Below are 20000 nucleotides of genomic sequence, written 5' to 3' on the forward strand. Positions count from 1 at the left end.
TATGTCTCTATATGATAAAAAAAATGAAAAACTTTACAGCACCTGGTATTCCTAGGCGGTCTCCCATTCAAGTACTAACCAGGCCCGACCCTGCTTAGCTTCCGAGATCGGATGAGTTGAGGGTGGTATGGCCGTAAGCCATTATTGTGTGTAGAAAGGGGCCTTTTAAAGATGTCATGCCCTTGATTCTGGCTGAATTTTTGGACATGTGAATATGTCTCTATATGATAAAAAAAAAACATATGATCAAAAAAATGAAAAAGCTTACAGTACCTGGTATTCCCAGGCGGTCTCCCATCCAAGTACTACCCAGGACCGACGCTGCTTAGCTTCCTAGATCGGACGAGATCGGGCGTGTTTTTTTTTTTTTTTTATCTTTTATTATCAAAATTACAAAAACATTTATAATTCTTTCACATCATTTACAACAAATGCTATTATAATACATACACCCTCTAAATTAAACCTCCCCTCTGACGCAAACGGCACCCTAAAAACAATAAAAACATAGCATCAGAAAAAAAAAACTCAAATCACCCCTGATACCCCCAACTCATGACAACTCTTCTGAGTCCCTCCCCCAAAGCAAACACCCCTCTGAAAACAAACCACAAAAACATACAAAAACCCCACAGTATTCTCAAAAAACCACTGAGAAAAAAAAACCCAAATCAAATCACCCATTTTCCCCATGACCAAAAAAGAAGCCCTCGTACCAAAAAAACCAAAAACAAAATAATTTAGACATCCCACATAATTCCCTCCTCGTTTACTCTACACACATTCGCACCTTCCACAAACATTCTCACAAACTCACTCTCATTCGCTATGTACAGTAATTTAAGATGTGCTTTCCATTCATTCACAAACATTCTCCACACATTCATTTTCTTACTTTCATACAGTGCATAATTCCTCCTGTTAAAAACCGCTTTTCTTGCAAAAGCCAAAATTATATTCATTACATTGTGATTTTTTTGTTTTGTTCCCACCCCCAACAACACCGACAATTCCCACCCCCTTTCATTCCAACACTCATTCTTACTGCATTTCCCCAACATTTCTCTTATTTTTCCCCAAAAATAAACCAATTCCCCACACGTAACAAACAAATGTATTAAATCCTCATCCGTACTTTCACATACACAACACTTTCTTTCATACCTCTCCTTATGGATCTGATGCAGGACGATGCAGGTGAAGATCCTCCTGTGCCTCAGTTTGAAATCTAGGTCAAATATTGCATGTGGTGTATGCGGAATGTTAATGTTCTTCCATATCATGTTGCTTGTTATGTCTGGGTATGTGTCTGTCCATTTTACTTCGGATGTGGGTTTCTGTATTCTATGTGTGATTGCGCACCTATACCAAATTTTTGTAGTGACATCTATAATGTTGTGTTTCTTCTCCCCTAGGCACAGGGAGATCCCCCCCACATCGTCCCGCATCACTCCCTCCTTCTCTTTGATTAATTTTTCCCATTCGCTCGACAAAGACAATTTTACATTTGCAAACACTCCCTCAATCACATCCTTTCTGCACACACACCCTTTATTTTTTAAACCCCTCACCACCATTTGTAAATCAAAATCCCCCCCACAGTTCAGTAAATCCCTTATTCTAATATATCCCGCTTTCGACATAGCTTCACACTTAATTACCCTCTCCCCATTTTTAAAATACGGGCTCGAGAGGAAGGGCAGTCGTAGCACTGACCCTCTCGTTCCGCACTCTGGTACAGTCCAGGATGAAACCTGATACCACGCACTGAGTACTTCCTGGAAAAACCGTGGCAAGTGTTTAAATGAATCCGGGTTATTGATCTGGTACAGGTTGTCCTCGTTGTAGAGTCCAAAACTGCACAGATATTGTTTGAAGTGGTTTTTCCAAACTACGTTCCGGTTCTGGTCCATAATATTGCCTATCAATTTGACTCTTAGTGCTACTTTTTTTGTAAGTAAATCAATCAAAGCTAGCCCCCCCTGATCTTTAGCCCCTATTATTGTTTTGTGAGCTATACTCGCTGCTTTGTTTTTCCAAATAAAGTCCCTAATGGTCTTTGAAATCTCCTTAAAGGCCCAGTCCGGAAGCGTACAAGTACTCAGCGCATGATTCACTTTGGACAACACGAGAGCATTTGTTACGGCTACCCTTCCTCTCAACAATAGACCCCTCGCTTTCCACAAATTCAATGTTTTTTTAATTTTACCCACCACCTCTTTCCATGTTATATCATCACATTCATTCTCATTTTTCCCCATATTCACTCCCAACACTTTTCTTCTCTCACACACCGTTTTAAATCCCCACTTATTAACTAGATTGGATTCCTTACCTAGTAACATAATTTCTGACTTATTTTCATTTACTTTTGCCCCAGATGCTCTTTCATAAGTTTGTACATGTTTTAATATTAATTCTATATCCTCCTCTCCTTTTACCATTATATTCACGTCATCTGCATACTGTATTATTTTTACGTTTTCCTTACCTATACCTTTTATGTTTACGTCTTCCGATATCAGTGCTGCCAGCGGCTCTGCTACCAAGCTGTACAACAGCGCTGACATCGGACATCCTTCTCTCACTGACCTTGATATTTTAAAAGAATCAGTTAGTTCCCCGTTACATTTTATCTTGCTTTCCGCTCCTGTATACAACATATTTATCCATTCTCTCATTCTCTCTCCGAATCCAAACTTCTCTAACACCTTCCCCATGAACCCGTGATCTACTCTGTCAAAAGCTTTATTTAAATCAATCCCTAGCCATATTCCCCCCTCCCCTTCCATATCCCTGACCGTCTGTTTTATTGAAATGATTGAGTCTGCTATGTCTCTGTTTGGTATACTGTATGATTGTGTTTGTTCTATGATTGTTCCTATTACCTCCCTGATTCTATTGGCTATTGTTTTCGCTATGATTTTGTAGTCTGTGTTGAGTAGGCTGATTGGTCTGTAGTTGTCCAGATTTTTATTGTCCCCCTTGTTTTTGTAAAAAATAGTAACCACCCCTTCCCCTAAACTTTTTGGTATATGTTTCACTTTTTCCATATATTTACTCAATTTGTTCACCAAGGGCACCAGCTGCTCTTTGAAAGCTTGGTAGAATTCCGCAGTTAGGCCATCGCTCCCAGGACTTTTGTTTTTGTTTAACCCCTCTAAAGCACTTCTGATTTCTCCCTCTGTAAACTCACAATCACACCACATTTTATCGTCCTCGCTTAGTTTTTTCTTTAAGGCACCCAAAGCTCTGTTCACACTCACGCTATCACACTCCTGTCTCGAAAACAGGCTTTCATAATAGCCCTTTACTATTTCTAAAATTCCCTTTTTATCTGTCACACTTTTACCTGCTTCATTTAATAATTCGTTTATTTCTGTTCTTTTTTGTTTTTGTTTTTCCAGACCTAAAAAAAAGGCTGTACTCCTCTCCCCCTCATACATATATTGTATTTTACTCCTAATGGCTGCACCCCTACTCTTTTTAAGTTCAATCACTCCCAACTGTTCTTTTAAATGTATGTATTTTTCGACATCTACATTATCTACACTGTCAAGCGATGCTATTTCCTCACTTAGTTGTTTTCTCAAATTCTCTTCCTTTCTATTTTCTCTCCACTTTTTCTCTTTACTATAATTGATACACTTTTTTTTAATTCTGACTTTTACACTATCCCACCACACATTCATATCTTCACTCTCATTCCACTCATATCCCACATCATTCAACAATCTTTCCATACTTTTCACAAACATTCCATCATCCAGCAAGCTTGCATTAAAGCACCATATCCCTCCTTTACGTACATTCGTTTCTTTTCTAAACGTGATTTCTATTCCAGCGTGATCGCTCCACATATTAGTTTTATATTCAACTTCTTTAATCCACCTCACTACCTCGCATGTCACCAAAGCATAATCTATTCTAGATTGTTTTAATCTATTTAGTACAATTTGTCTCCTGGAGAACACCCTCTCCCATGGATGTAGCAATCTCCAAATATCAATGCATTGTTTCGTTATCATTATATCTTTAAGTGTCCCCCTGCTCACATCCCCCTTAAACACATTATTTTTTGACACATCGGTGGGTGTCATCGCCACATTAAAGTCACCGATTATTATACAATTCCTTTCCCACCATTTGCTTATTGCAATGAAGAATGTTTTCCTTTCTTTTTCTCCATTCGGTGCATATATATTTATGATTCTTATATTTTTCGTTTCATACACACAGTCTATTACTATTATTCTTCCTTCTTTGTCTCCATAAACCAAATTTACCCCTGTTACCCGACCCGTTTTGACTAAAACCGCCACTCCTCTCGCCCTCGACGTGCCATTGGAGCAGAAAATATGGCCCACAAAGTCTTTTTTTATGTCTTCCACCAGGGAATCATCCCACCTGGTCTCCTGCAGGCACAAAACGTCATTCTGCAAGGAAAGAATCGCATGTCTTTTTTCTTTGTTCCTTAGTCCATTCACGTTAATCGAAAATAAATTAAAGGCCATTATCATAAAAATAAAAACAAAAAAAACGGATTTACAGGGGTTATTGTCAGTCATTATTTGTCCTTACATTTCAATTTTTTCACCAACTTTTTTCGTTGTCCAAGACTTAGTCTTTTTTGCGCACTCGCCAGTTCACCCACATCCATTTCGCTGTCCGTTTCATTGGGACTGGTGCTTTTACCCGTATTATTTAGCGTGATTTTTCTCCCTCCCGCCTGTCCAACACCACTCTCAGGCATCTCCCTCCCCTCTGTGCTCATGCTTACCCCCGGGTCTTCTGCCACGTCCCTTCCGTCTCCTTTTTTCCCTCTCTCGCTCGTTTTTCACTGCTTCTGCTGTCCTCCCTCTCCAGCCAGCTCCGGCGTCTCCAGCTCGCACTCTGACGCCTGTTCTCCTCTGCTCTCTCTGCTCTGCTCCATTTCTCCGTCACTGTTCTCGTCTTCTCTGATCTCCTTCCTGCTTGCTCCGATCACCTCCTTCTCCTCCGCCTCCTCCTCGTACACCTCCTCCACCTCGTTCTTGCTCTCCTCTCCGTTCTCACACTCACATTCATTTTCTCTTTTTTTACAGTTTGTGCATTTTGTGCTGTTCGCGCTGCACTCTCGCGCAAAGTGTCCCTGCACCCCACAGTTGTGGCACATAAATTCTGGACACTCTCTCAGGATGTGTCCCTGCTGGATGCACATCCTGCACACTTTTTGTTGTCTATCATGTATTACTCTAGAGTATTCGTTCCCCATCACAGTGTTAAACTTTGTGGAGAAAGGGAGTGACTGTACCTGGTCATTAAATCTGACCCGGACAAACCTCGTTCCGTCAGCTATCATTGTTCCAGGCCACATTCTGCGTTTTATTGGTGATGTCGGTTTCACTCCCCATCCCGTCAGCTTCCAAACTATTTCCTCATCTGTGATATACGCTGGCAGGTTTAAAAAAGACACCACCAGCTCATCATTATTTAGTTCTCTCGCCACGACTCTGGTCTCTCCGATCTTAAATCCATCCAGCAGCCTTTCCTTTCCTTTAATGTTGCTCACCGTCACCTCCAGTTTTTCAGATCCCAGGGTTCTGCACGCCAGCAGGCCCCCACAGATCATTTTTATGTTGCTCATGACGTGATTTAGAGGAACTTTGTCTCCCACCATTTCAATGTTTAGTGTTAGTTTTCTCTCAAAAGACACTTTTGCTTCCTCTTTTTCTGCTCTCTCGCCACCTCTCCCATTCTCTGCATGCGGAGCAATCAGCCCGCCGCTCCTCTCTCTTCCTCTCTCTCCGTCATCCATTCCGTTCCCTGTTTCATTTGCCGTTTTCATCCGTCCTTTTTGTCCGTCGTTCTTCTCGTTGTCGTTTAATCCATTCCTTTGTTTCAGTGCCATGTTTGTTTGTTCACGTTGTTGTCCGTTCTCTTTTCCTTTTTCCATCTCTCCAGTCCGTGGTCCTGTCATCTTTGTGATCTGTCCGTGTGAGTTTGCTCGCGACATACGAGCAAACATTCACAAAAAACAAAAATTCTTCACAAAATTGTGGAAAAAAAACAGGAAAAAAGGTGAAAAGAAAAACGATCCCCCTAACAGTCAGTGACTGCTGGGGGACATTCACTCACAATCTGAGGTATTTAAATAAATCCAAAGCGCATCCAAAAAACAAACAAATTAGTCCAGCTGTCCTGCTCAGTACTGACACGTCAGCTCTCCTTCAGCACCACACAAACTCTGACAGCAAAAGGGGCGTGTTCAGGGTGGTATGGCCGTAAGCCCTTGTTGTGTGCAGAAAGGGGCCTTTTAAAGATGTCATGCCCTTGATTCTGGCTGAATTTTTGGACATGTGAATATGTCTCTATATGATAAAAAAAAACATATGATCAAAAAAAATGCAAAAGCTTACAGCACCTGGTATTCCCAGGCGGTCTCTCATCCAAGTACTAACCAAGCCCGAACCTGCTTAGCTTCCGAGATCGGACGAGTTCAGGGTGGTATGGCCGTAAGCCATTATTGTGTGCAGACAGGGGCCTTTTAAAGATGTCATGCCCTTGATTCTGGCTGAATTTTTGGACATGTGAATATGTCTCTCTATGATTAAAAAAAAACATATGATCAAAAAAATGAAAAAGCTTACAGCACCTGGTATTCCCAGGCGGTCTCCCATCCAAGTACTAACCAGGACCGACCATGCTTAGCTTCCGAGATCGGATGAGTTCAGGGTTGTATGGCCGTAAGCCATTATTGTGTGCAGACAGGGGCCTTTTAAAGATGTCATGACCTTGATTCTGGCTGAATTTTTGGACATGTGAATATGTCTCTATATGATAAAAAAAAACATATGATCAGAAAAATGAAAAAGCTTACAGCACCTGGTATTCCCAGGCGGTCTCACAACCAAGTACTAACCAGGCCGGACCCTGCTTAGCTTCCGAGATCGGACGAGATCGGGCATGTTCAGGGTGGTATGGCCGTAAGCCATTATTGTGTGCAGAAAGGGGCCTTTTAAAGATTTCATGCCCTCGATTCTGGCTGAATTTTTGGAAATGTTAATATGTCTCTATATGATAAAAAAAAACATATGATCAAAAAAATGAAAAAGCTTACAGCACCTGATATTCCCAGGCGGTCTCCCATCCAAGTACTAACCAGGCCCGACCCTGCTTAGCTTCCGAGATCGGACGAGTTCAGGCTGGTATGGCCGTAAGCCATTATTGTGTACAGAAAGGGGCCTTTTAAAGATGTCATGCCCTTGATTCTGGCTGAATTTTTGGACATGTGAATATGTCTCTATATGATAAAAAAAAAAACATATGATCAAAAAAATGAAAAAGCTTACAGCATCTGGTATTCCCATGCAGTCTCCCATCCAAGTACTAACCAGGCCCGACCCTGCTTAGCTTCCGAGATCGGATGAGTTCAGGGTGGTATGGCAGTAAGCCATTATTGTGTGCAGAAAGGGGCCTTTTAAAGATGTCATGCCATTGATTCTGGCTGAATTTTTGGACATGAAAATATGTCTCTCTATGATAAAAAAAAAACATATGATCAAAAAAATAAACAAGCTTACAGCACCTGGTATTCCCAGACGGTCTCCCATCCAAGTACTAACCAGGTCCGACCCTGCTTAGCTTCCGAGATCCGACGAGTCCAGGGTGGTATGGCCGTAAGCCATTATTGTGTGCAGACATGGGCCTTTTAAAGATGTCATGCCCTTAATTCTGGCTGAATTTTTGGACATGTGAATATGTCTCTATATGATAAAAAAAAACATGATAAAAAAAATGAAAAAGCTTACAGCACCTGGTATTCCCAGGTGGTCTCCCATCCAAGTACTAACCAGGCCGGCCCTGCTTAGCTTCCGAGATCGGGCAAGATCGGGCGTGTTCAGGGTGGTATGGTCATAAGCCATTATTGTTTGCAGAAAGGGGCCTTTTAAAGATGTCATGCCCTTGATTCTGGCTGAATTTTTGGACATGTGAATATGTCTCTATGATAAAATAAAAACATATGATCAAAAAAATGAAAAAGCATAAAGCACCTGGTATTCCCAGGCGGTCTCCCATCGAAGTACTAACCAGGACCGACCCTGCTTAGCTTCCGAGATCGCATTAGCTCAGGGTTGTATGGCCGTAAGCCATTATTGTGTGCAGAAAGAGGCCGTTTAAAGATGTCATGGCCTTGATTCTGGCTGAATTTTTGGACATGTGAATATGTCTCTATATGATAAAAAAAAAACATATGATCCAAAAAATGAAAAAGCTTACAGCACCTGGTATTCCCAGGCGGTCTCCAATCCAAGTCCTAACCAGGCCCGACCCTGCTTAGCTTCCGAGATCGGACGAGTTCAGGGTGGTATGGCCGTAAGCCATTATTGTGTGCAAAAAGGGGCCTTTTAAAGATGTCATGCCCTTGATTCTGGCTGAATTTTTGGACATGTGAATATGTCTCTATATGATAAAAAAAAAAACATATGATAAAAAAAAATGAAAATGCTTACAGCACCTGGTATTCCCGGGCGGTCTCCCATCCAAGTACTAACCAGGCCCGACCCTGTTTAGCTTCCGAGATCGGATGAGTTCAGGGTGGTATGGCCGTAAGCCATAATTGTGTGCAGAAAGGGGCCTTTTAAAGATGTCATTCCCTTGATTCTGGCTGAATTTTTGGACATGTGAATATGTCTCTATATGATAAAAAAAAAAAATATGATCAAAAAAATGAAAAAGCTTACAGCACCTGATATTCCCAGGCGGTCTCCCATCCAAGTACTAACCAGGCCCGACCCTGCTTAACTTCCGAGATCGGACGAGATCGGGCGTGTTCAGGGTGGTATGGCCGTAAGCCATTGTTGTGTGCAGAAAGAGGCCTTTTAAAGATGTCATGCCCTTGATTCTGGCTGAATTTTTGGACATGTGAATATGTCTCTATATGATAAAAAAAAAACATATGATTAAAAAAATGAAAAAGCTTACAGCACCTGGTATTCCCAGGCGGTCTCCAATCCAAGTCCTAACCAGGCCCGACCCTGCTTAGCTTCCGAGATCGGACAAGTTCAGGGTTGTATGGCCGTAAGCCATTATTGTGTGCAGAAAGGGGCCTTTTAAAGATGTCATGCCCTTGATTCTGGCTGAATTTTTGGACATGTGAATATGTCTCTATATGATAAAAAAAAAACATATGATCAAAAAAATGAAAAAGCTTAATGCACCTGGTATTCCCAGGAGGTCTCCCATCCAAGTACTAACCAGGCCGGACCCTGCTTAGCTTCCGAGATCGGACGAGATCGGGCATGTTCAGGGTGGTATGGCCGTAAGCCATTATTGTGTGCAGAAAGGGGCCTTTTAAAGATTTCATGCCCTCGATTCTGGCTGAATTTTTGGACATGTTAATATGTCTCTATATGATAAAAAAAAACATTTGATCAAAAAAATGAAAAAGCTTACAGCACCTGATATTCCCAGGCGGTCTCCCATCCAAGTACTAACCAGGCCCGACCCTGCTTAGCTTCCGAGATCAGACGAGTTCAGGCTGGTATGGCCGTAAGCCATTATTGTGTGCAGAAAGGGGCCTTTTAAAGATGTCATGCCCTTGATTCTGGCTGAATTTTTGGACATGTGAATATGTCTCTATATGATAAAAAAAAAAACATATTATCAAAAAAATGAAAAAGCTTACAGCACCTGGTATTCCCAGGCGGTCTCCCATCCAAGTACTAACCAGGCCCGACCCTGCTTAGCTTCCGAGATCAGATGTGTTAAGGGTGGTATGGCTGTTAGCCATTATTGTGTGCAGGAATGGGCCTTTTAAAGATGTCATGCCCTTGATTCTGGCTGAATTTTTGGACATGTGAATATGTCTCTATATGATAAATAAAAAAACATATGATCAAAAAAATTAAAAAGCTTACAGCACCTGGTATTCCCAGGCGGTCTCCCATCCAAGTACTAAACAGGCCCGACCCTGCTTAGCTTCCGAGATCGGACGAGATCGGGCGTGTTCAGGGTGGTATGGCTGTAAGCCATTATTGTGTGCAGAAAGGGGCCTTTTAAAGATGTCATGCCCTTGATTCTGGCTGAATTTTTGGACATGAAAATATGTCTCTCTATGATAAAAAAAAAACATATGATCAAAAAAATAAAAAAGCTTACAGCACCTGGTATTCCTAGGCGGTCTCCCATCCAAGTACTAACCAGGTCCGACCCTGCTTAGCTTCCGAGATCGGACGAGTTCAGGGTGGTATGGCCGTAAGCCATTATTGTGTGCAGACATGGGCCTTTTAAAGATGTCATGCCCTTAATTCTGGCTGAATTTTTGGACATGTGAATATGTCTCTATATGAAAAAAAAAAAACATGATCAAAAAAATGAAAAAGCTTACAGCACCTGGTATTCCCAGGTGGTCTCCCATCCAAGTACTAACCAGGCCGGCCCTGCTTAGCTTCCGAGATCGGGCAAGATCGGGCGTGTTCAGGGTGGTATGGTCATAAACCATTATTGTTTGCAGAAAGGGGCCTTTTAAAGATGTCATGCCCTTGATTCTGGCTGAATTTTTGGACATGTGAATATGTCTCTCTATGATAAAATAAAAACATATGATCAAAAAAATGAAAAAGCATAAAGCACCTGGTATTCCCAGGCGGTCTCCCATCCAAGTACTAACCATGCCCAACCCTGCTTAGCTTCCGAGATCGCATTAGCTCAGGGTTGTATGGCCGTAAGCCATTATTGTGTGCAGAAAGAGGCCTTTTAAAGATGTCATGGCCTTGATTCTGGCTGAATTTTTGGACATGTGAATATGTCTCTATATGATAAAAAAAAAACATATGATCAAAAAAATGAAAAAGCTTACAGCACCTGGTATTCCCAGGCGGTCTCCAATCCAAGTCCTAACCAGGCCCGACCCTGCTTAGCTTCCGAGATCGGACGAGTTCAGGGTGGTATGGCCGTAAGCCATTATTGTGTGCAAAAAGTGGCCTTTTAAAGATGTCATGCCCTTGATTCTGGATGAATTTTTGGACATGTGAATATGTCTCTCTATGATAAGAAAAAAAACATATGATCAAAAAAATGAAAAAGCTTACAGCACCTGGTATTCCCAGGCAGTCTCCAATCCAAGTACTAACCAGGTCGGACCCTACTTAGCTTCCGAGATCGGACGAGTTCAGGGTGGTATGGCCGTAAGCCATTATTGTGTGCAAAAAGGGGCCTTTTAAAGATGTCATGCCCTTGATTCTGGCTGAATTTTTGGACATGTGAATATGTCTCTATATGATAAAAAAAAACATATGATCAAAAAAAATGAAAAACCTTACAGCACCTGGTATTCCTAGGCGGTCTCCCATCCAAGTACTAACCAGGTCCGACCCTGCTTAGCTTCCGAGATCGGACGAGTTCAGGGTGGTATGGCCGTAAGCCATTATTGTGTGCAGACATGGGCCTTTTAAAGATGTCATGCCCTTAATTCTGGCTGAATTTTTGGACATGTGAATATGTCTCTATATGATAAAAAAAAAACATGATCAAAAAAATGAAAAAGCTTACAGCACCTGGTATTCCCAGGTGGTCTCCCATCCAAGTACTAACCAGGCCGGCCCTGCTTAGCTTCCGAGATCGGGCAAGATCGGGCATGTTCAGGGTGGTATGGTCATAAGCCATTATTGTTTGCAGAAAGGGGCCTTTTAAAGATGTCATGCCCTTGATTCTGGCTGAATTTTTGGACATGTGAATATGTCTCTCTATGATAAAAAAAAAACATATGATCAAAAAAATGAAAAAGCATAAAGCACCTGGTATTCCCAGGCGGTCTCCCAACCAAGTACTAACCAGGCCCGACCCTGCTTAGCTTCCGAGATCGCATTAGCTCAGGGTTGTATGGCCGTAAGCCATTATTGTGTGCAGAAAGAGGCCTTTTAAAGATGTCATGGCCTTGATTCTGGCTGAATTTTTGGACATGTGAATATGTCTCTATATGATAAAAAAAAAACATATGATCAAAAAAATGAAAAAGCTTACAGCACCTGGTATTCCCAGGCGGTCTCCAATCCAAGTCCTAACCAGGCCCGACCCTGCTTAGCTTCCGAGATCGGACGAGTTCAGGGTGGTATGGCCGTAAGCCATTATTGTGTGCAAAAAGTGGCCTTTTAAAGATGTCATGCCCTTGATTCTGGATGAATTTTTGGACATGTGAATATGTCTCTATATGATAAAAAAAAACATATGATCAAAAAAAATGAAAAACCTTACAGCACCTGGTATTCCCTGGCAGTCTCCCATCCAAGTACTAACCAGTCCCGACCCTGCTTAGCTTCCAAGATCGGAGCATTTCAGGGTTGTATGGCCGTAAGCCTTTATTGTGTGCAGAAAGGGGCCTTTTAAAGATGTCATGCCCTTGATTCTGGCTGAATTTTTGGACATGTGAATATGTCTCTCTATGATAAAAAAAAAAATATGATCAAAAAAATGAAAAAGCTTACAGCACCTGATATTCCCAGGCGGTCTCCCATCCAAGTACTAACCAGGCCCGACCCTGCTTAACTTCCGAGATCGGATGAGATCGGGCGTGTTCAGGGTGGTATGGCCGTAAGCCATTGTTGTGTGCAGAAAGGGGCCTTTTAAAGATGTCATGCCCTTGATTCTGGCTGAATTTCTGGACATGTGAATATGTCTCTCTATGATAAAAAAAAAACATATGATCAAAAAAATGAAAAGCTAACAGCACCTGGTATTCCCAGGCTGTCTCCCATGCAAGTACTAACCAGGTCCGACACTGCTTAGCTTCCGAGATCGCATTAGCTCAGGGTTGTATGGCCGTAAGCCATTATTGTGTGCAGAAAGGGGCCTTTTAAAGAAGTCATGCCCTTGATTCTGGCTGAATTTTTGGACATGTGAATATGTCTCTCTATGATAAAAAAAAAACATATGATCAAACAAATGAAAAAGCTTACAGCACCTGGTATTCCCAGGCAGTCTCCAATCCAAGTACTAACCAGGTCCGACCCTACTTAGCTTCCGAGATCGGACGAGTTCAGGGTGGTATGGCCGTAAGCCATTATTGTGTCCAAAAAGGGGCCTTTTAAAGATGTCATGCCCTTGATTCTGGCTGAATTTTTGGACATGTGAATATGTCTCTCTATGATAAGAAAAAAAACATATGATCAAAAAAATGAAAAAGCTTACAGCACCTGGTATTCCCAGGCAGTCTCCAATCCAAGTACTAACCAGGTCGGACCCTACTTAGCTTCCGAGATCGGACGAGTTCAGGGTGGTATGGCCGTAAGCCATTATTGTGTGCAAAAAGGGGCCTTTTAAAGATGTCATGCCCTTGATTCTGGCTGAATTTTTGGACATGTGAATATGTCTCTATATGATAAAAAAAAACATATGATCAAAAAAAATTAAAAACCTTACAGCACCTGGTATTCCCTGGCAGTCTCCCATCCAAGTACTAACCAGTCCCGACCCTGCTTAGCTTCCGAGATTGGAGAATTTCAGGGTTGTATGGCCGTAAGCCTTTATTGTGTGCAGAAAGGGGCCTTTTAAAGATGTCATGCCCTTGATTCTGGCTGAATTTTTGGACATGTGAATATGTCTCTCTATGATAAAAAAAAAACATATGATCAAACAAATGAAAAAGCTTACAGCACCTGGTATTCCCAGGCAGTCTCCAATCCAAGTACTAACCAGGTCCGACCCTACTTAGCTTCCGAGATCGGACGAGTTCAGGGTGGTATGGCCGTAAGCCATTATTGTGTGCAAAAAGGGGCCTTTTAAAGATGTCATGCCCTTGATTCTGGCTGAATTTTTGGACATGTGAATATGTCTCTCTATGATAAGAAAAAAAATATATGATCAAAAAAATGAAAAAGCTTACAGCACCTGGTATTCCCAGGCAGTCTCCAATCCAAGTACTAACCAGGTCGGACCCTACTTAGCTTCCGAGATCGGACGAGTTCAGGGTGGTATGGCCGTAAGCCATTATTGTGTGCAAAAAGGGGCCTTTTAAAGATGTCATGCCCTTGATTCTGGCTGAATTTTTGGACATGTGAATATGTCTCTATATGATAAAAAAAAACATATGATCAAAAAAAATGAAAAACCTTACAGCACCTGGTATTCCCTGGCAGTCTCCCATCCAAGTACTAACCAGTCCCGACCCTGCTTAGCTTCCGAGATTGGAGAATTTCAGGGTTGTATGGCCGTAAGCCTTTATTGTGTGCAGAAAGGGGCCTTTTAAAGATGTCATGCCCTTGATTCTGGCTGAATTTTTGGACATGTGAATATGTCTCTATATGATAAAAAAAAAAAACATATGATCAAAAAAAATGAAAACGCTTACAGCACCTGGTATTCCAAGGCGGTCTCCCATCCAAGTACTAACCAGGCCCGACCCTGCTTAGCTTCCGAGATCACACGAGCTCAGGGTTGTATGGCCGTAAGCCATTATTGTGTACAGACAGGGGCCTTTTAAAGATGTCATGCCCTTGATTCTGGCTGAATTTTTGGACATGTGAATATGTCTCTCTATGATAAAAAAAAAACATATGATCAAAAAAATGAAAAAGCTTACAGCACCTGGTATTCCCAGGTGGTCTCCCATCCAAGTACTAACCAGGCCGGCCCTGCTTAGCTTCCGAGATCGGGCGAGATTGGGCGTGTTTTTTTTTTAATCTTTTATTATCAAAATTACAAAAACATTTATAATTCTTTCACATCATTTCCAACAAATGCTATTATAATACATACACCCTCTAAATTAAACCTCCCCTCTGACGCAAACGGCACCCTAAAAACAATAAAAACATAGCATCAGAAAAAAAAAAAAAACTCAAACCACCCCTGATACCCCCAACTCATGACAACTCTTCTGAGTCCCTCCCCTAAAGCAAACACCCCTCTGAAAACAAACCACAAAAACATACAAAAACCCCACAGTATTCTCAAAAAACCAATGAGAAAAAAAAACAAACCCAAATCAAATCACCCATTTTCCCCATGACCAAAAAAGAAGCCCTCGTACCAAAAAAACCAAAAACAAAATAATTTAGACATCCCACATAATTCCCTCCTCGTTTACTCTACACACATTCGCACCTTCCACAAACATTCTCACAAACTCACTCTCATTCGCTATGTACAGCAATTTAAGATGTGCTTTCCATTCATTCACAAACATTCTCCACACATTCATTTTCTTACTTTCATACAGTGCATAATTCCTCCTGTTAAAAACCGCTTTTCTTGCAAAAGCCAAAATTATATTCATTACATTGTGATTTTTTTGTTTTGTTCCCACCCCCAACAACACCGACAATTCCCACCCCCTTTCATTCCAACACTCATTCTTACTGCATTTCCCCAACATTTCTCTTATTTTTCCCCAAAAATAAACCAATTCCCCACACGTAACAAACAAATGTATTAAATCCTCAACCGTACTTTCACATACACAACACTTTCTTTCATACCTCTCCTTATGGATCTGATGCAGGACGATGCAGGTGAAGATCCTCCTGTGCCTCAGTTTGAAATCTAGGTCAAATATTGCATGTGGTGTATGCGGAATGTTAATGTTCTTCCATATCATGTTGCTTGTTGTGGTATGTGTCTGTCCATTTTACTTCGGATGTGGGTTTCTGTATTCTATGTGTGATTGCGCATCTATACCAAATTTTTGTAGTGACATCTATAATGTTGTGTTTCTTCTCCCCTAGGCACAGGGAGATCCCCCCCACATCGTCCTGCATCACTCCCTCCTTCTCTTTGATTAATTTTTCCCATTCGCTCGACAAAGACAATTTTACATTTGCAAACACTCCCTCAATCACATCCTTTCTGCACACACACCCTTTATTTTTTAAACCCCTCACCACCATTTGTAAATCAAAATCCCCCCCACAGTTCAGTAAATCCCTTATTCTAATATATCCCGCTTTCGACATAGCTTCACACTTAATTACCCTCTCCCCATTTTTAAAATACGGGCTCGAGAGGAAGGGCAGTCGTAGCACTGACCCTCTCGTTCCGCACTCTGGTACAGTCCAGGATGAAACCTGATACCACGCACTGAGTACTTCCTGGAAAAACCGTGGCAAGTGTTTAAATGAATCCGGGTTATTGATCTGGTACAGGTTGTCCTCGTTGTAAAGTCCAAAACTGCACAGATATTGTTTGAAGTGGTTTTTCCAAACTACGTTCCGGTTCTGGTCCATAAATTTGCCTATCAATTTGACTCTTAGTGCTACTTTTTTTGTAAGTAAATCAATCAAAGCTAGCCCCCCCTGATCTTTAGCCCCTATTATTGTTTTGTGAGCTATACTCGCTGCTTTGTTTTTCCAAATAAAGTCCCTAATGGTCTTTGAAATCTCCTTAAAGGCCCAGTCCGGAAGCGTACAAGTACTCAGCGCATGATTCACTTTGGACAACACGAGAGCATTTGTTACGGCTACCCTTCCTCTCAACAATAGACCCCTCGCTTTCCACAAATTCAATGTTTTTTTAATTTTACCCACCACCTCTTTCCATGTTACATCATCACATTCATTCTCATTTTTCCCCATATTCACTCCCAACACTTTTCTTCTCTCACACACCGTTTTAAATCCCCACTTATTAACTAGATTGGATTCCTTACCTAGTAACATAATTTCTGACTTATTTTCATTTACTTTTGCCCCAGATGCTCTTTCATAAGTTTGTACATGTTTTAATATCAATTCTATATCCTCCTCTCCTTTTACCATTATATTCACGTCATCTGCATACTGTATTATTTTTACGTTTTCCTTACCTATACCTTTTATGTTTACGTCTTCCGATATCAGTGCTGCCAGCGGCTCTGCTACCAAGCTGTACAACAGCGCTGACATCGGACATCCTTGTCTCACTGACCTTGATATTTTAAAAGAATCAGTTAGTTCCCCGTTACATTTTATCTTGCTTTCCGCTCCTGTATACAACATATTTATCCATTCTCTCATTCTCTCCCCGAATCCAAACTTCTCTAACACCTTCCCCATGAACCCGTGATCTACTCTGTCAAAAGCTTTATTTAAATCAATCCCTAGCCATATTCCCCCCTCCCCTTCCATATCCCTGACCGTCTGTTTTATTGAAATGATTGAGTCTGCTATGTCTCTGTTTGGTATACTGTATGATTGTGTTTGTTCTATGATTGTTCCTATTACCTCCCTGATTCTATTGGCTATTGTTTTCGCTATGATTTTGTAGTCTGTGTTGAGTAGGCTGATTGGTCTGTAGTTGTCCAGATTTTTATTGTCCCCCTTGTTTTTGTAAAAAATAGTAACCACCCCTTCCCCTAAACTTTTTGGTATATGTTTCACTTTTTCCATATATTTACTCAATTTGTTCACCAAGGGCACCAGCTGCTCTTTGAAAGCTTGGTAGAATTCCGCAGTTAGGCCATCGCTCCCAGGACTATTGTTTTTGTTTAACCCCTCTAAAGCACTTCTGATTTCTCCCTCTGTAAACTCACAATCACACCACATTTTATCGTCCTCGCTTAGTTTTTTCTTTAAGGCACCCAAAGCTCTGTTCACACTCACGCTATCACACTCCTGTCTCGAAAACAGGCTTTCATAATAGCCCTTTACTATTTCTAAAATTCCCTTTTTATCTGTCACACTTTTACCTGCTTCATTTAATAATTCGTTTATTTCTGTTCTTTTTTGTTTTTGTTTTTCCAGACCTAAAAAAAAGGCTGTACTCCTCTCCCCCTCATACATATATTGTATTTTACTCCTAATGGCTGCACCCCTACTCTTTTTAAGTTCAATCACTCCCAACTGTTCTTTTAAATGTATGTATTTTTCGACATCTACATTATCTACACTGTCAAGCGATGCTATTTCCTCACTTAGTTGTTTTCTCAAATTCTCTTCCTTTCTATTTTCTCTCCACTTTTTCTCTTTACTATAATTGATACACTTTTTTTTAATTCTGACTTTTACACTATCCCACCACACATTCATATCTTCACTCTCATTCCACTCATATCCCACATCATTCAACAATCTTTCCATACTTTTCACAAACATTCCATCATCCAGCAAGCTTGCATTAAAGCACCATATCCCTCCTTTACGTACATTCGTTTCTTTTCTAAACGTGATTTCTATTCCAGCGTGATCGCTCCACATATTAGTTTTATATTCAACTTCTTTAATCCACCTCACTACCTCGCATGTCACCAAAGCATAATCTATTCTAGATTGTTTTAATCTATTTAGTACAATTTGTCTCCTGGAGAACACCCTCTCCCATGGATGTAGCAATCTCCAAATATCAATGCATTGTTTCGTTATCATTATATCTTTAAGTGTCCCCCTGCTCACATCCCCCTTAAACACATTATTTTTTGACACATCGGTGGGTGTCATCGCCACATTAAAGTCACCGATTATTATACAATTCCTTTCCCACCATTTGCTTATTGCAATAAAGAACGTTTTCCTTTCTTTTTCTCCATTCGGTGCATATATATTTATGATTCTTATATTTTTCGTTTCATACACACAATCTATTACTATTATTCTTCCTTCTTTGTCTCCATAAACCAAATTTACCCCTGTTACCCGACCCGTTTTGACTAAAACCGCCACTCCTCTCGCCCTCGACGTGCCATTGGAGCAGAAAATATGGCCCACAAAGTCTTTTTTTATGTCTTCCACCAGGGAATCATCCCACCTGGTCTCCTGCAGGCACAAAACGTCATTCTGCAAGGAAAGAATCGAATGTCTTTTTTCTTTGTTCCTTAGTCCATTCACGTTAATCGAAAATAAATTAAAGGCCATTATCATAAAAATAAAAACAAAAAAAACGGATTTACAGGGGTTATTGTCAGTCATTATTTGTCCTTACATTTCAATTTTTTCACCAACTTTTTTCGTTGTCCAAGACTTAGTCTTTTTTGCGCACTCGCCAGTTCACCCACATCCATTTCGCTGTCCGTTTCATTGGGACTGGTGCTTTTACCCGTATTATTTAGCGTGATTTTTCTCCCTCCCGCCTGTCCAACACCACTCTCAGGCATCTCCCTCCCCTCTGTGCTCATGCTTACCCCCGGGTCTTCTGCCACGTCCCTTCCGTCTCCTTTTTTCCCTCTCTCGCTCGTTTTTCGCTGCTTCTGCTGTCCTCTCTCTCCAGCCAGCTCCGGCGTCTCCAGCTCGCACTCTGACGCCCGTTCTCCTCCGCTCTCTCTGCTCTGCTCCATTTCTCCGTCACTGTTCTCGTCTTCTCTGATCTCCCTCCTGCTTGCTCCGATCACCTCCTTCTCCTCCGCCTCCTCCTCGTACACCTCCTCCGCCTCGTCTTCATCCTCGTACACCTCCTCCACCTCGTTCTTGCTCTCCTCTCCGTTTTCACACTCACATTCATTTTCTCTTTTTTTACAGTTTGTGCATTTTGTGCTGTTCGCGCTGCACTCTCGCGCAAAGTGTCCCTGCACCCCACAGTTGTGGCACATAAATTCTGGACACTCTCTCAGGATGTGTCCCGGCTGGATGCACATCCTGCACACTTTTTGTTGTCTATCATGTATTACTCTAAAGTATTCGTTCCCCATCACAGTGTTAAACTTTGTGGAGTAAGGGAGTGACTGTACCTGGTCATTAAATCTGACCCGGACAAACCTCGTTCCGTCAGCTATCATTGTTCCAGGCCACATTCTGCGTTTTATTGGTGATGTCGGTTTCACTCCCCATCCCGTCAGCTTCCAAACTATTTCTTCATCTGTGATATACGCTGGCAGGTTTAAAAAAGACACCACCAGCTCATCATTATTTAGTTCTCTCGCCACGACTCTGGTCTCTCCGATCTTAAATCCATCCAGCAGCCTTTCCTTTCCTTTAATGTTGCTCACCGTCACCTCCAGTTTTTCAGGTCCCAGGGTTCTGCACGCCAGCAGGCCCCCACAGATCATTTTTATGTTGCTCATGACGTGATTTAGAGGAACTTTGTCTCCCACCATTTCAATGTTTAGTGTTAGTTTTCTC

At 41.6% G+C, this 20000-nt stretch overlaps 5 non-coding genes and 24 pseudogenes across 5 annotated transcripts; all 29 read right to left on the reverse strand.

Moving 5' to 3' along the window:
- Positions 1 to 30: 30 nt before the first annotated feature.
- On the reverse strand, positions 31 to 139 carry LOC132967729 (5S ribosomal RNA; annotated as a pseudogene).
- Positions 140 to 6391: 6252 nt separating this feature from the next.
- Positions 6392 to 6500, reverse strand: LOC132967698 (5S ribosomal RNA; annotated as a pseudogene).
- Positions 6501 to 6622: 122 nt separating this feature from the next.
- Positions 6623 to 6731, reverse strand: LOC132967697 (5S ribosomal RNA; annotated as a pseudogene).
- A 121-nt stretch (positions 6732 to 6852) lies between these two features.
- Positions 6853 to 6971, reverse strand: LOC132967427 (5S ribosomal RNA). Its single transcript, XR_009670776.1, has one exon. It is a non-coding gene; the product is annotated as a 5S ribosomal RNA (ribosomal RNA).
- A 121-nt stretch (positions 6972 to 7092) lies between these two features.
- Positions 7093 to 7201, reverse strand: LOC132967592 (5S ribosomal RNA; annotated as a pseudogene).
- Positions 7202 to 7324: 123 nt separating this feature from the next.
- On the reverse strand, positions 7325 to 7433 carry LOC132967662 (5S ribosomal RNA; annotated as a pseudogene).
- A 122-nt stretch (positions 7434 to 7555) lies between these two features.
- Positions 7556 to 7664, reverse strand: LOC132967630 (5S ribosomal RNA; annotated as a pseudogene).
- Positions 7665 to 7783: 119 nt separating this feature from the next.
- Positions 7784 to 7901, reverse strand: LOC132967499 (5S ribosomal RNA; annotated as a pseudogene).
- A 351-nt stretch (positions 7902 to 8252) lies between these two features.
- On the reverse strand, positions 8253 to 8361 carry LOC132967716 (5S ribosomal RNA; annotated as a pseudogene).
- A 124-nt stretch (positions 8362 to 8485) lies between these two features.
- On the reverse strand, positions 8486 to 8594 carry LOC132967521 (5S ribosomal RNA; annotated as a pseudogene).
- Positions 8595 to 8716: 122 nt separating this feature from the next.
- Positions 8717 to 8835, reverse strand: LOC132967407 (5S ribosomal RNA). The gene has a single exon (XR_009670759.1). It is a non-coding gene; the product is annotated as a 5S ribosomal RNA (ribosomal RNA).
- A 122-nt stretch (positions 8836 to 8957) lies between these two features.
- On the reverse strand, positions 8958 to 9066 carry LOC132967303 (5S ribosomal RNA; annotated as a pseudogene).
- Positions 9067 to 9188: 122 nt separating this feature from the next.
- Positions 9189 to 9307, reverse strand: LOC132967444 (5S ribosomal RNA). The gene has a single exon (XR_009670792.1). It is a non-coding gene; the product is annotated as a 5S ribosomal RNA (ribosomal RNA).
- Positions 9308 to 9428: 121 nt separating this feature from the next.
- On the reverse strand, positions 9429 to 9537 carry LOC132967642 (5S ribosomal RNA; annotated as a pseudogene).
- Positions 9538 to 9660: 123 nt separating this feature from the next.
- Positions 9661 to 9769, reverse strand: LOC132967550 (5S ribosomal RNA; annotated as a pseudogene).
- Positions 9770 to 9892: 123 nt separating this feature from the next.
- Positions 9893 to 10011, reverse strand: LOC132967617 (5S ribosomal RNA). Its single transcript, XR_009670828.1, has one exon. It is a non-coding gene; the product is annotated as a 5S ribosomal RNA (ribosomal RNA).
- Positions 10012 to 10133: 122 nt separating this feature from the next.
- LOC132967572 (5S ribosomal RNA) lies at positions 10134 to 10242 on the reverse strand (annotated as a pseudogene).
- A 120-nt stretch (positions 10243 to 10362) lies between these two features.
- On the reverse strand, positions 10363 to 10480 carry LOC132967517 (5S ribosomal RNA; annotated as a pseudogene).
- Positions 10481 to 10833: 353 nt separating this feature from the next.
- LOC132967717 (5S ribosomal RNA) lies at positions 10834 to 10942 on the reverse strand (annotated as a pseudogene).
- A 123-nt stretch (positions 10943 to 11065) lies between these two features.
- LOC132967794 (5S ribosomal RNA) lies at positions 11066 to 11174 on the reverse strand (annotated as a pseudogene).
- Positions 11175 to 11296: 122 nt separating this feature from the next.
- Positions 11297 to 11405, reverse strand: LOC132967635 (5S ribosomal RNA; annotated as a pseudogene).
- Positions 11406 to 11525: 120 nt separating this feature from the next.
- On the reverse strand, positions 11526 to 11643 carry LOC132967534 (5S ribosomal RNA; annotated as a pseudogene).
- A 353-nt stretch (positions 11644 to 11996) lies between these two features.
- Positions 11997 to 12105, reverse strand: LOC132967718 (5S ribosomal RNA; annotated as a pseudogene).
- A 352-nt stretch (positions 12106 to 12457) lies between these two features.
- LOC132967529 (5S ribosomal RNA) lies at positions 12458 to 12576 on the reverse strand. The gene has a single exon (XR_009670819.1). It is a non-coding gene; the product is annotated as a 5S ribosomal RNA (ribosomal RNA).
- A 352-nt stretch (positions 12577 to 12928) lies between these two features.
- Positions 12929 to 13037, reverse strand: LOC132967663 (5S ribosomal RNA; annotated as a pseudogene).
- Positions 13038 to 13160: 123 nt separating this feature from the next.
- LOC132967795 (5S ribosomal RNA) lies at positions 13161 to 13269 on the reverse strand (annotated as a pseudogene).
- Positions 13270 to 13622: 353 nt separating this feature from the next.
- On the reverse strand, positions 13623 to 13731 carry LOC132967665 (5S ribosomal RNA; annotated as a pseudogene).
- A 123-nt stretch (positions 13732 to 13854) lies between these two features.
- LOC132967796 (5S ribosomal RNA) lies at positions 13855 to 13963 on the reverse strand (annotated as a pseudogene).
- A 356-nt stretch (positions 13964 to 14319) lies between these two features.
- On the reverse strand, positions 14320 to 14428 carry LOC132967269 (5S ribosomal RNA; annotated as a pseudogene).
- Between the last annotated feature and the right edge of the window lie 5572 nt (positions 14429 to 20000).

This window comes from Labrus mixtus, unplaced genomic scaffold (assembly GCF_963584025.1).
Source record: "Labrus mixtus unplaced genomic scaffold, fLabMix1.1 SCAFFOLD_46, whole genome shotgun sequence".
NCBI lineage: Eukaryota > Metazoa > Chordata > Actinopteri > Labriformes > Labridae > Labrus > Labrus mixtus.